Genomic DNA, 13,214 nt, shown 5'->3' on the forward strand with positions numbered 1-13,214 from the left:
TTTGGTCTTGCAAATGTAGCAGCTATGTGGAACTGGGTGCTCCTGATCTGAGCCTTTTCTTCCGGGCTTCAGGCAATCTTTACTTACAGCAAAATTCTTCTGGCAAAAAGACTTTTTTGCCTTTTGAAGCCTCTTCCTTAGAGCTTACAGTTTTGCCATAGATGTCTGTGTGCCTATCAGTGATTTGCTAATTTAAACCACTATTAGTTTATCTTCTTTTCTCTTCAGAGCTTGCTATCTGGCCTTTTACTAGGTTGCAGAATAGACATGGCTGCTTTAAGGAAAAATAAGCAACTACAAAATAAATTTAAATCACGAGCTTTGTCTTGGTTCTCTCATCCCTATGGCTAAAGATCCCATAGATCCTCTGAGACTGCTTACCTCAAAGGTATTAAGTCTGTTATAAATGGCCTAAAGGTTTTTTCCTCTTTATATGTGTATAAATACAGTTTTTTCCAAGCTCAGTCTTAGAAGTGCAGTACATTTAACAATGTGTCATGTAAAGATCTCCTCTCCTTTCAGTTCTGCTCCTGTGGTCTAGTCTTCCTGCTCCTCAATATCTGCAAGGAGTTAGACCCTTCTGGCCTCAATTTTCTCTTTTCCCATCTCTCACACTGGGATATTAATGGGATATGAAGGCAAACTTCCTACCTGATCCAGGAAATGCAAACCAGCAAAAGCTTACCATAGTAAGCTGTGAGGGCCTCTGAACTGTTATTTTTATGTATTCCAAGTATCAGTCATTGAGAACAGCCCTGTCTCAAGAGTGATAGGATGGAGCATATGGGAGGTTATAGTAGCATTTTGCTGTGAAAAACCTTTAATGTGGAAACATTCTGCAACGTTGATGGGCTTAGAAGAATTGCTTCAATAGGAATCAGATAACAAAAGGCTGAAGCTAAAGCTGGACTTTTGGCATAAATCAACTGATCTGGGAGTATGCTTGTGTCAGAAAGGCTCACGTAGCCAAAAAGAAAAAAAAACCACCTGCGTGACCAGCTTCCCCTTCTGTAAATAGAAGAGGTCATTACTTTTATAATTAGAACTGGATACAGGACATATGTTGGCATAGGCAAAGCAATATGTCTGAGGGGAATAATATATATTCAGACTAAATCCCTGTTTACGAGGAGAAGTTTAGGTCACAGACCTTACAACATTTTTTTGGAATGAATGATAACAGATTGATAGAACAGAAGTATTTCTTTAACACCGGTAGTTGAATGTTTTTATGTTCAAAACAGGTGTCTCCTAATATTAATATAAAGGAAGGCATTGTGTTAAAGCCCTCAAGCCTGATTTCTCTTTTAAGGCACTTTAATTCCACAGGTTGGGAGGAAACGGGCAGAGAGCCAGTCCCACCTTGATTAACAGGCTGAACTATAATACTGTTTTGAATAGAAGTTAGATATGATTAATTTCTAGTTGTGGCAACAGCCTTTTTGCTGCTTTCAGGTGTTTCAGTGAGTTTGAGGTCCAGCATGTCAGTTCTGTGGTTATGTTGCCCTTCTCCTATACATATTTTCTGCATGAAATACGTAACGAGTTGGTGCTGAGGACCAAATGCTGGTCTTTCTTGCTATTGCAGATTTTGTAAGGAGAAAGATGTGACCTGTAATGGCTGAAATTTCAGGGTAATCTTCATCTGTAATTCCCTCAAGCAAATTGTACAGCTTTATTATCAGGTAGGTGACAAAAGTATAGATGATTGTTACAGGGACTATACAAATGGTCAGTATATTGTAAAATCAGTAGTGTTTTGTTTTGTTTTGTTTTTTTTTTCCTTTTGGCTACGTGAGCCTTTCTGACACTAGTATACTCCCAGATCAGTTGATTTATGCCAACAGTCCAGCTTTAGCTTCAGCCTTTTGTTAACTGATTCCTATTGAAGTAGTTCTTCTCAGCCCATCAATGCTGCAGAATGTTTCCACATTAAAGGTTTTTCACAGCAAAATGCTACTATACAGGCTATCACTATTGCCATGAATTTGAGAGCATTTCTTATTTACAAAGACCCTCAACCAACAGTTGTCATAGCAAAAAATGGCTATTACAGATGGCTCAAAGACTGATTAAAACCATCTCACTCTGCTTCCCTTTGCAACTTGCTTATCAGGCTAGTGTTATTTCTACTTTTGTCAGGCTTAGTGCAGCAGTTCACCCTTATTCCTGTTGAAGGATATATTACTAGGACTAGGTACTAGGAGCGAAACAAAACTAAAGATTATGATTTGATGAAGAGAAGATGCAGAGCTGTATATTATTGCTTTGTTCATAAGATGACAGTTGAGCCTGGAACATTTCAATTTCTGCTTATGTATACACTGCATGGGTACATGGGTAGGAGATAAAATGGACTTTATAAGGCAAGAATTCCCATGTGCCCAAATAAAGAGCATAGTACTAGCTGGAATAATCAGTGCTCTTCTGTTGTGCAGCTGTGTTCAAAATGCAAGATCCTCAAGCTCTTGCATTATTTACTCACTGTAAACAAAATAGCCTAATAGAGGCCAGGTGAGTTTGGCTGACACTTACTTAAGTGGGAACCCATGCATATACAGTGGAGCAAGAGAGGTAAGGCTGAGCTCTTGCGTATTGGCACCATGGCAGCTGTAGTGCAGAAGGCACAAAAGCTGGAACATAGCTGAGAGAGAAAGAGGGAAAAGCAGTTTGAAACCTGAATTCTTTGCAGCAGTAGAGGCTGAATAAAATACCAGCGTTACGGCAGTGGTGGTCTCAGAGTTGCACAGAAGCCAGAAACTCCACTGCATTTGGAATGATGCTCTACTGTAGGACTGGCTCACTATCCTTTGCCTTTAGCCTTTGCTTTCGGGGCACTGGAGCCCCTTTTGTCACTGGCAGATTTGGATTAGTCCAGTGATGTGACGATGAGATACAGTCCTTCCTCAAATATTTTTCTTGCCAGTCACCCTAAATATTTGCCATCTCTGGTGCAGGGTCACAGTTGCTCATCTGAGCTCTGGAGCACTCCCACTTCTTCACCGTATGCTATGGGCTCCCTTTTGAGTTATAGAGAATCCAGAGCAACAAATTACCCAGACTGTTCCCAGAAAATAATGCTAGATACTAAACAGACTTAAAAAGACACCCACCTTCCTGTAAAACAAAGACATTTTTACTGAACTTCAAGTTGTATAGGAAACCTGTAAAAGAACTTAAAAATATTATAGAAATCCAATTGGAGTATTTTCTTTATTTTCTGCGATGGCATACAATACACATAAAAAACTATTCAGGACCCACGTACTGTGAAAGACCTGTATGAGAGATTTGCTTATTTTATGCTACTATGTTTCAGCTCTCTGAAGCAATGTGATTTAGCTGCAGCTAAATCTACACTTCTGAGTTTTCCTCTTGCTGAGTGCGAGAGAGGTTGAAGGCCTGATAACGAATTCTCTCAGACATACTTTGTATGATAAATGTGGTACTTTCTCCCACTTCCAAAAAGGAGCCTTGAAGATAGAATGTGCAACAGAACTGGTTGACTTAAGACAGTAAGGTTATATGGATAGGAAAGATACTAGAGATGGTGCTTACTGTCCTCCGTATAGTCCCTGACACTCTTGTTTGAGGTTCTCACTGTTACCTTTAATAGTCGAATAAGGTAGATACTGTGTAGATAAATGGCTGAACTTAATCATGTGGGATATTCTTGCTTGGTGAAGATTTTGAAAGCTTCCTGTTGTAAAATATGTATGCATGGAAATAAAATTGAGTACATAAAAATTGGTGAATTAATTGCTCTCCCAGGTGAGAAAATTAAACTGTTGAGTTGGGAAACATCAGATTTAGAAATGTTAAATCTGTGGGGATTCTGAAGGAGAGAAAACTTGAAACAGAGGTGTATTTTGTCACAGATGATTATAATAGTGCTGAAAATGGATTGAGAAATCTCAGCTCCTGTGAGAGTGGGTCTGGGGTGTTTCATTACTGGGCGGGTCTGATTCTGCACTTGCTCAGCCTGGTTTTGTTATTAACTTCAGGAGAGTTAATCCTGACCTACTCCCACCTAAGTGACATTTTTTCAACTCCTGAAACTAACAAAGTACTTCTGAACAAATTTATACATGTGAACTTACACTGAGGAGCTAAGACTTATTTGGACAATACCAATACTTCCTATTTTTTATCCGTATCTTATTACACAGAAAGGTAATTATCTTTGCCATTTTACAATTAAGAAAGGGAGGTGAAGCGGTTCAGTGACCTGCCGATGGTGATTGTAGAATTGTCCAGTTGTTGGAAGAGTTGGAAATAAGAGCTTGTTTCTCATGACCTCTGAGTCATCTGAACCTACAAACACTATACTGTGTATGAGGGCATGGCTTCACTCTCATTAACACTGTGGGTTATTGCCCACTACAAGCCTCAAAGAGATCAGGTGTGAAAGCACAGTGATATTTCTGCTGAGTTGCCCAGAGCAGCAATGGTTATGCTGTCTGGAAGAGAATAGATTAGACCTGATCAGTAAAAAGTCTTTTCAATAATAATAATAATAATAATAATAATAATAATGAAAACCCACCAATTGCCTCTTCAAGCTTTTTTTGAACAAATCTGAGTTGGAAGAAAGGTTCTGGACCACTTTAACACCTATCATCAGATGGCCGTGATGTGTTTGAGACCTGGCAGCAGAAACCCTCCCAATGGAATAACCATCCAGTGGAGTCATTGATGTGTGTGATACACCTGAAAGCAAAGGAACAAACAAAAACAAAACCTTTTTGATGATCTTTTTCATCCTTTTCTCTCAGCATACAACTCTATCATTTCTATGGAAGCAGAATTGTGTGGTCACTTGCATGCATGTGTCCTCCTGATGGCATGGCCCTATAGCAGAACTTGGCAGATAGCTCATGGCTGACAAAACAATCTTCAGGAAAGAACTGTGTTAAAATTTTATCTAAACAAGTCAGCTGATCAAGACAGAAAAATCCTCAGGACAAGGAGCTTCAGTAGTTATACTGTGGAACTACCTGGGGAAGTAGGATAATGAATGCAATGAACAGTGGGTGCTGGGGTTGTATATATTGTAAAAATCTTTCTGGCTTTTCATATATCTTAGTTTTTAACCTGTAATGTCCCACAAAATCATGAGGTGGAAAGGTATTTAAAATATCCAGTTTTACTTGATTGTAAGCCAAACTAGTCAGCCTATTTACTGAGATAAAAAAGTACTTAGGAATCTCTGTACTGAGAAGAGTTACTTGTTGTCAATTGAATATATGTTTCCTCTCCAAACGTAAAGTACTGGATTTATTTATGTAGAAGAAAGAGACTCAAAATGTATTGTGAAGCAAAAAGAAAAGATTAAGAGAGATTTTGCGTTATTTCCTTCACATGTTCCACATGCTCCTATCTAGGAGCTTTTCTAGGAATAATATGATACTGGAGATACCAATCTTCAGCTCCTAAGCAGAACTGATAGATTAACATCAACTGGATATGGCCCATATTCCTGGTACCTAACCACCTGGTAGCGTGGCAGCAACACAGATGGCAGAAGTTGCTTGATACGTGGGGAGAAAACGTGGCAGGCCTCAATCTCTTTGTTGGCCTGTGTAACCTCTCTGTGGCTTTCAGATTACAACTTCCCTTCTTGCTAGTTGGTGTTAGTCCTAAAGGTCAATTGTTGTCATTATGTAACAGTACTGAAGGTTCAGAGCTCCAGTTCTGCTGGTGTGTCAATGGGGAGGTTTACTCTGGCAGAGAAGGGAAGAACAGAGGGAGGGAAGAAGGAAGGGAGAGAGAAAGATTGGTTTACTGTTATTTAGGTTGCAAAGACAAGTGCTTTAAAGAAGAAATTATTTAACTGCTTGTTCACCATAAATCTTTCTCCTTTGTGCATGCTTAGGATAGTGCTGACATTAATGTCAGAACCATAATTAAAGTAAGCAGCTTACATACTGTCCAGCCTGTCCTGTCAATGAGTATGGAATGACTGAAAAGAGAACAGAATTGAGATTGTACAGATCTAGTGTTTCCTAACTTCTGAGTGCCCAAACTTGTAATCCAAAGAACGTTGTTTTTAAATAGCTTGGATCTTACTGAGTTAGTGCATTTCATAAACCACGTGGGATTAGAAAAAGGCAGAGAAGCCTCTGATATATAATGCTAGGAAGCTTCATAACCAAAAAGTGGCAGCTGGAGTTAGGGATTTGAGGCTGCTTTGAGTTTTTAAAAGGCTGAGTTTGGAGAACAGGATGTTGTTTTAGTGGAAGAAGAGAAATAAGCTTTTTATCTTCTAGTATAACGTGGGTCTGAACATCAGTTCTGCCTTGCCATAAGCAAAATGGCTTATCCACCAGGTTACAGTGAGTATCCCAGATACCAGCTTTCTACCTGGCCCCTCAAATTTAAATTACTGACTGGCAGGCTTCCAAAGGTGAGCAAAGAGCATGTTCACCCAGAGTATCCCCATAGGACAGTAGTTAAAGCGCTCTTCTGACAGGGGATTCAGAGTCTGTGGACTAGAGGGATGCTTCAAATTACAACTTTTAATGCTTAAACGGAACCTCAAGGGACTACTGTGAATACTGTAGAAGATCCAGTGGTGGTCTTTCAGGCACCCATCCTCCAAGGAGGCTCTGTGGACCTGATGCCAAGTGGAGAGAAGGAACTAACTTTTCTCACAGTTCCATATGTTGCTAGTGAAAGTAAACAACAAACTCAAGCAGAGTGAATTGCTGATGGAGATGTATATAGTGTCTGCAGTATGTTGTCAGAGGAGAGGGGGAAGTGTTTGAACTTGGTTACTTTCCAGTGATTGTATAGAGCATTTGAGCAATATGTTATATGGATTGGATTGCTTCCCAGGGCCAAGTGCTTAAAGTATGATGAAGTGGCATCTATATTCCGCCTCTTGTTTTTCCTTCCCGCAGAACCTCTCTTACAGAATTTGCCAAAAGGAAGGCAGTTACCTTTACTGTATTGAAAAGACACACAGGCTTCAGTGCGAGTAGGAAAATAAACTATTTTAAAATAGCATATTCTTATTCATCACGTCTTTCTTGAGATTTGATCCTGCAAGGTGCTAACAAGGATAGTACTGCTGTTCCATCCAATGTTAATGCATCCAAGTAATTTTGAGAAGAGTAGTCCTGTGAAACTCAAATGCTTGCTCAAGTTAGGGCCAACATTTAGAAAAGCACCAGGTTTTCAAAAGGAAACAAATCTTGAGAGCGGAAAGCTCAAGGAAGATCTTACCATTGTGCATAAATGCTTGATGAACCAGACTCTTCTCAGCAGTATCCAGTGGAAGGGTAATAGGAAATGGGCACAAATTGAAATACAAGAAATTGCATTTAAACATCATAAAATCTTTTCTACCCTAAGAGTGGTTGACCAGGTTGCCCAGAGAGGTTGTGGAGTCTCCATCCTTGAAGATACTCAAAACCTGGCTGGAGATGGCATTGAGCAGCCTGTCTAGTTGACCCTGCTTTGAACAGATATTTTGGACCAGATGATCTGCAGAGGTCCCTTCCTACCCTAGCTGTTCTGTGATTCTCCGGTTTAAGTAACGCAATACTTGAACTGTGTTTTCAACACAATTTCAGCTGCACCAGATATATCTGAGTAGTCTTCTAGTCTGAAAACAGTGTGTTTCCTCTAGGATCTGAAATATGAACTACAGTGTAAAGGGGGAAAGGAAGAAAGAAGCCTAGACTAGATGATCTCTAGAGGTTCCTGCCAAACTCAGTGATTCTGTGATTCTATTAAATCCATTGCCAAAGTGGATTAAATATGGCAGCACTGACAGCATAACTACAGTGAAATCGTTGTACTTGGAGTTTAGGAACCACAGGTTGAATGCTGAAAGTTACCGGTGCACACTGGAAATCCTGTATTAATGATGTGATATGAATGCTTTAATTAAATAACTTAGGAAGAATCATAGCAAATAACAATCCAAAGATATCTCCTGTCTCTATTCTATAGGGCTTTGTCATCAGTATCACAGAAGAATAATTTGTTTGTGGTACTAAGCAAAATAGGTAGTAAAAAGACAGGTAACATAAAAGACATGGTTATGCCATACAATAGAAGTAGAAATTCATGCCTGTGTCACTGTCTCGTATCACACACAACCATGTTCCCTCCTTAACCATTCATGAAATACAAGCAATGAAAACAACAGAGATTTTTTTTAAAAAAAAGATATTGTTGAGGAATATTGTTCCTGAAATATTATATGTGTATTATCCAAGTGTCTTTTTGGCTACAGCTCAATAAGAAGTCTGCAGTATCTCAATACCTGCAGCTTATTATACAAAAAGATTATTATTTAAGTACTTTACTGAATATCAGTTTAATGGAACACAAATATATACTTAAAATATGTTGTATCCTGCTTCTTCTTCACACTGTTCATTCTCAGGCTGAAGAGGTTCTTCCTTGTTATTTTTCATTCAGGTTTAAATTCCTTTCTGTGCATTGTCTCACTCTTGCATCATTCTTTAGATACCAGAACATCCTATGAAATTTGATTCTGTTGGAGTCAACATTTGACCAGACATGTATGTACTGAATGGATAGGCAGGGCAACTACAAAGGCTGAGAGGGCCAAGGATGATGATGGGAAGACAAGAAGAGGCAGAGCATTTCAGGATTTTGCTGTACTTTTACCACTTTTTGCATAAGAAGCACCAATAAATTTTTTCATTTAAAACCTTAACTTTTGCATAATTTAATTACTTAACCTTTGAAATTGCAAAAGGCCCATTTGCTCTCCCTTGATAGTTGTTTGTGAACATTAATAATAGCATACTTGTTTATGATAGAAATCCTTTCTCTCACAGCAAACATCTTTATGTTAAACTTCTTACGGACTCTGTTCTGAATACTTTACCTCAGTCTTTCCATTACTCTTGGATGTTAATCTAGCATAATTGTCAGAGATTAATCATAATGTTAAGATAGATTACTGAGACAAAGCTTATTAAAATAATCAGTTTGATCTTAAGGAAGGTAAACGGTAGCTGTAAGCATTTGGGGGAGGAGGTTCTACTCACTGAATAGTGACACTTACATTGTATCATTCACCTTTACAAGCTCTTCATGTTTGTTTTGTGTTGGAAGAGCCTATTTCTGTTCTCATATCAGTGCTAATTTGGAAGAACTCCAGTGATATAAATAGCAATGGCACAGTAACACCCATATGAGCTCAGAGTTGTCGTCAGAGTCTGAGGTTAAGGCACTGGCCTGGGATTTGGAAAATCAGAGATCAGTTTCCTACTCTACCACAAATTTCCTGTTTAAGTTCAGGGATGTCCACATGCAGTCTGATCCAGAAAAACAATTAGGTGCCTGATGTGCAACCTAGGTGGAATTTGGTTGCCTAAATCCAAGTGACAACAAAGCTGCCTTATCCTACAGCATCTACCTCTGCTTGGACACCTCTGTTTTTACCTGCAAAGTTTTGGAGGTGCTAGTGATCTATTAGTTCCCCAGCCACATGGGCTAGTGTGCACTGTTCATTTTGTTGCTGTTTTAAATCCAGCTTTGTTTGAGTCCATGAACTGGGTATGCCCTTTGAAGGGACTAGTCTGAAGGGTGAGTATGTCTAATGCAGACTGACAGCTTGGATTCAGCAGAAAGTGCAGGCATTTATGTTAAAATGGCTCCTTACATAGGACTGGTTTTGGTATCAGCAGTGCCTCCTTTTTATAAAATACCTCTGTGTGCAATTAATCCTTTTCCTGTCAGATAATGGACTATAAGCGCAAAGCTGTGGCATGAACTTCTCTTTATGCTATTTGGTGGGAATAAGTCCTGCTTGTTTAGAGCCTTAAACAGCTTTGCTTCATAGATCCTGCTGGTACATCTCACACAGACATCATGCAGTCCACTCTTTAACTGGCCTGCTTGATTTTACTCTTGTCAGAAAGACAGCTGAAGTGACTGTTTTTGCAGCAGCTCTGCAAGGCTGTATTAGAGGTATTGTACACAGGCAGGTTGTCCCTGTGCAGCCACTGCGCACAGGAGAGACCTGCTCACACAGCAATTTTCTTCAGGGGCAGCTGTCTCTTAAAAAAAAAAAAAAAAAAAAAAAAAAAAAAAAAAAAAAAAAGAAAAAGAAAAAGAAAGAAGAAAAGAAAAAAAAAAGGAAAAGCAAAAAACAAACCCCTTGAAGCATCACAGTGACAACCCTAATGGTATGTCTGCACTACAGACTGCTGAAGCCTTTTCACCACAGATCTGTGTGATGGCACTCCAAGGAATATCCCTGTCAGACAGCTTCAGCAGTTACAAAGAGAGAAAGCCTTAAGGAGAATATGCTAGTTCAAATGCATACACATATATTTATTTTCTAATTTGCTAAGGTTTAGGATTATGCAGATATACAGAAGTGCTTTAGCCTGGAGCTGAGGTGGCTATGGAGGGTGTGCATACATAAAAGGGTGTGGTTTTTGGCTTCTTTATTTAGATTTTTTTTTTCTGAAGGATGTGCGGCAGGAGGGACAGGGACTAGTACATTTCTATATAACTTTTTTTAAAATAGCCATTTGAGAAATATGTGTCATCCCTCCAGTTGCACTTGCTAAGTGTCTGTTCAGGCAACTGAGACAGGTATGGAGAGCTTCCTGGCTGCTCCTACCACAGCTTGCAAGCCCTGCCTATCAAGTGGCCACTGAAGCCTGAAAGTCAGAAGATCACTCTGAATTGCTATGAGCATATTAGGAAGGACACGCTGGGAATATAACTAATAAACTTCAACTTGTTTTAACAAAGTTTGTTTTATTTATTAATTGCAAATGCCCATGAACATTTAAACCCTATAAAGTAGTTCTTTGGACATAGCCTGAAGTTTTCTTAAAATCCAGATAAGCCAAGAGCAGATTGAGGATTATAGAGCATTGCAGATAGGTGAATGACAGTTAAATCCCCACCCTAAAAGCTTATATTTGATGGCCAATCTTTCAGCCCTCATCAGTAATTAGATTTTCAGACTCTGTGGGAGAAGTTACTTCTGCATCCTAACTTAAGCAGAGTTGGGAGGTTGTGAACTCCACCCACCAGTGACCTACATTTTGGCTGTTTAGTCAACCTCGCAAGAACTACTTACCACGAGATGCCACTAGCAAATTACTGAGCTAGCATCCAACACTCCTAACCACACACAAAACAGTTCAGTTCAGAAGAGTCTCGCCAAAATAAGCACGTCCTCACCCACATTGGACTGTCTGTCTGAAAGAAGCTGGGACAGTTAAATACTTCTTTGCAAGATGGTTTTTCTTGCTGGAAAGTAAAAGTTCCTTGTTTCCCCTGTTGATGTACTTCCAAACTCAGTTCTCTTTATGGAGAAATTCCTGTCTGCAATACACATTGAAAAGCCTGGCCTTTGGATCGGTTTTGTTTTGTCTTCTTTTTCTTTCTTTTCTTTTTTTTTTTTTTTTTTTTTTTTTGTTGTGTTTTGTTTTGTTTTGTGGTGGTGGTGGTGGGTTTTTTTTCTCCTTATCCAGTATTAGGTGGAGTGAAGGCATCTTAGAAGGGACACGACTTGTGGAAAACCACGTTCAACAAATATGAATTAAAGCAAAACATAGCCCAAGGCACTCTCGGACTTCAGTGTACCCTACTTGTCCCTTACCATCTCTGGGCTTCACTCACACGTTACAGCATCATTCCTAAGGCGGCAACAGTTTTCAGAGTTAAAGTGACCAGAACAGTTCTCTTTAACATACTGTTTCAGCTCTCTGCAGAGGCAGACTGACATCGGTTATGTGGCTGCTGAATTCTGTGCAGTTCCCCATGTGGCATTTCATGTTCATTTTCGAATGAATCAGCGTATGTATTTGCAAATAATTTTTATGGACATGTGCTTCAGCTTGTAGTAAATATGTCTTTTCAGAGCTATGGTAGGCAATTGGCTGCCCAAAGCTGTGACACTGGGCAAGCAGAAGGGGGAGGGGTTCCTACTGGATATGCTGGGTATTCCGATTGAAGGATGAGTTGATGGGGGGAAGAGGGGTGAGCAGGTACAACTTCTGGATTTTCTCTGCTTTCTGTTTGCTAAGGCCTGTGTGAGGAATGACGAGGATTTGTGGGTGCTGGCAGGAGGAGACGTGGGTGGATGAAAGCCCTGGTGCTGCCAGGCCCTGGATGGTTGGACAGGTCAGGGCTGAGTCCTTTCTGAGAGAAGAGGTAGAATGAGATGGATGTGAGTTAGGAGCTGTAGCTGGCTTGCTCTGGAGAACAGAGTTACAGAGTTCAACCTGGGATTATTTTAGGAGGAGATCTGAAGTAACTGGGATTCCTCTGAAGAGTCACACTGATGGGAGGGGAGAAGATCTCCAGATCAGGCTGGGCTCATTTCTTTGTGAACATCACCCTCGCCCTTGATGACTACTTCGCCCTTGATACAATAGCAGAGTGGCTGGAGGAGCAACACTTCCTTGTGTGTTCAGCTCTGTCAAACCTTCAAGATTTCCTCAAGGTAAGACTGATCTAATAGGGGAGAAGTCACCTCCAGCTTATACTTATCATGTTTTCATGTTTTCTGTCCACAAGACAAGTGAAAGAGGAAGAAGGAAAGTGTTATGGAAAAACAAGTAAAGAAAAAGGGTTCAAAACAATACCAGTAAGATCACCATTTTCATTGCTTGCCATTATAAATTTATTTCTTTTTGGCTTTGAAAGACCTCAAAGTGCTTAATTAACTCCAATCAGGAAATGGAATTTCTGTTCCATATGAAAACTTGACATGCTGAGTTTTTCCATACTGAACTAGAATTAAAACAGAGCCATAATAGTGAAACAGACAGTATTTTATTCCTCAAGGACTTTTTTGAAGGAAGGTTGCTAAAGCAATTCTTTTCAATAGCATTCAAACTTTTTTTTTCAAAAGCAATAAAACAATTTGTTTAAATTTTTCTATTACAGTAGAAAAGATGAGTCAAAATGAAGTTAATCAAAATGATCCTAATGATGAACCTTCTCTTGATGTTTCAGATGTTTCAGATTTTTCTATTGAAAAATGTCACAGAAATACCTGTGTTCTGCACGTGGTGGATCACACTTCTTTTCAGTGGAAAAAGTTCTAACCAAATGTTTCTGAGCAGCTCTACATTTGAAGAACTGAAAGAAACAGGCTGTAGTTTCACACTTTTTTTTTTTTTTTTGTCAGTGCTACAGCCCTGCATATGTTTTGTTTTGTTTTTTGCAGGAGGTTTTTTAACCAACGTCAGTTCACA

General features: G+C 39.5%; 1 long non-coding RNA gene across 2 annotated transcripts in view; it reads left to right on the forward strand.

The window, feature by feature from the left end:
* Positions 1–13,214, forward strand: part of LOC134136365 (uncharacterized) — a 36,109-nt gene that overhangs the window by 15,928 nt on the left and 6,967 nt on the right. For both annotated transcript variants that reach the window (XR_009957486.1, XR_009957487.1), the window contains exon 2: positions 12,252–12,457. This is a non-coding gene — a long non-coding RNA (uncharacterized LOC134136365). The remainder of the gene's footprint in view (positions 1–12,251; positions 12,458–13,214) is intronic.

This window comes from Rhea pennata, chromosome 2 (assembly GCF_028389875.1).
Source record: "Rhea pennata isolate bPtePen1 chromosome 2, bPtePen1.pri, whole genome shotgun sequence".
Taxonomy (NCBI): Eukaryota; Metazoa; Chordata; class Aves; order Rheiformes; family Rheidae; genus Rhea; species Rhea pennata.